The following is a 1,367-nucleotide window of genomic DNA, read 5'->3' as shown; positions in this document are numbered from 1 at the left end:
ACGAGGAGGTAAAATTATCCCTCTATGCTGATGACATGATAGTATACTTAGAAAACCCTAAAGACTCAGCAAGAAAACTATTGGACGTAGTTGACCAATGCATCACATTTCTGAGGCTATAAATCTTAGCAGGAGGATATGGCCCATCTTTCTCTGGTGGAGCTGGCCCATTCAAACTGCTAGAGATGCCCAGTCTTTTGGTTAACAGCACAATATGCTATGAACTATACCACCAGAGCTCATAGGATCTATTTGGGCAGCATCATTTTCTTTTAAAAAAATTTATTTTAATGAAAGTTTAGAGAGACTTTGGAATTCTGTTCATTCATTGTTACACTCTTCTCCCTGATACCCCCTCCCCCCCCAGTTTGCTTTTCTTTTTGAACAGTAAAAAAAAAATTATTGTTATATGAACACCCTCCCCCAACGCCAGTCCTCTCTACTATGCAGTATCATTTTCTTATCCATTTACTTTTATGTTCAAGGCATCCTCTTTCTCTGTGCCGCAGCATCTTAAATGTTTTGCTATTTCATTTATAAAATTGAATCTTGCTTCTGTTCTCTGATCATCTTTACACAGATATGAAAGGCATTGCAGCTTTGTAGAGAACACATGAAAACTCTGAACTATTATAATTCTTGTATCTTATCATTATTATAAAATTACATTCCTTTATTTTATACTTGATGATTAAGTGTTATGCTGAGGTTAGGTAGAAGAGAACTCACACAACTCTGGGTTTTCAGATCCTGTCAAAATCAGAGTCTTTAGCCTCATCTGAATTGTCGTCATATTTCAGTTGATTGTTTTAACCTTAGTCTCAATGGGATTACTTAGTACATGCCTTCAATATCAAAGCATAAGTAGTTCCTGACTATGACATAATCAAGTTCCTACATATCACATTTAAGACCATCTCTTTTTTTTTGTATATCTTATCATTAGTAATACGTACTAGGTACAGTGTTGTAGTTTATAATTTGCTGATGTTATTACTAATAAGTGTTCTGTTTTTATAATATACTGCTCAAAACCTTACTGTTGAGATTTAGTTTTCTAAATCAGAGGCTTCAGTTCCATGAAAACATAGTTCCAAACTCTGATCAATAATTACTTTGCCAAAGTTGATAGGCAGTTAGAAAGCAGTGAGATGTCACAACAAAATATATTACAGAAAGAAAAAATTACCACACAGATAATTTCCTCTGATTTCCTAGTTGAGAAACACTATCTTCATTCCCAGGGATAATCCATATGATCTAATACCTTCCACTGGAGTTATATCTGGAGCTGACAAAATGCCAAATGATCCAGTTCTTCTCCATTGTTATATGTTTAAGGTTTGTATATTTGTGTGTGTGTGTGT

The sequence above is a fragment of the Elephantulus edwardii genome, unplaced genomic scaffold, assembly GCF_000299155.1.
Source record: "Elephantulus edwardii isolate Elephantulus edwardi_28Jun2011 unplaced genomic scaffold, EleEdw1.0 scaffold00043, whole genome shotgun sequence".
NCBI lineage: Eukaryota > Metazoa > Chordata > Mammalia > Macroscelidea > Macroscelididae > Elephantulus > Elephantulus edwardii.
Note: the sequence above shows the minus strand (reverse complement) of the source record.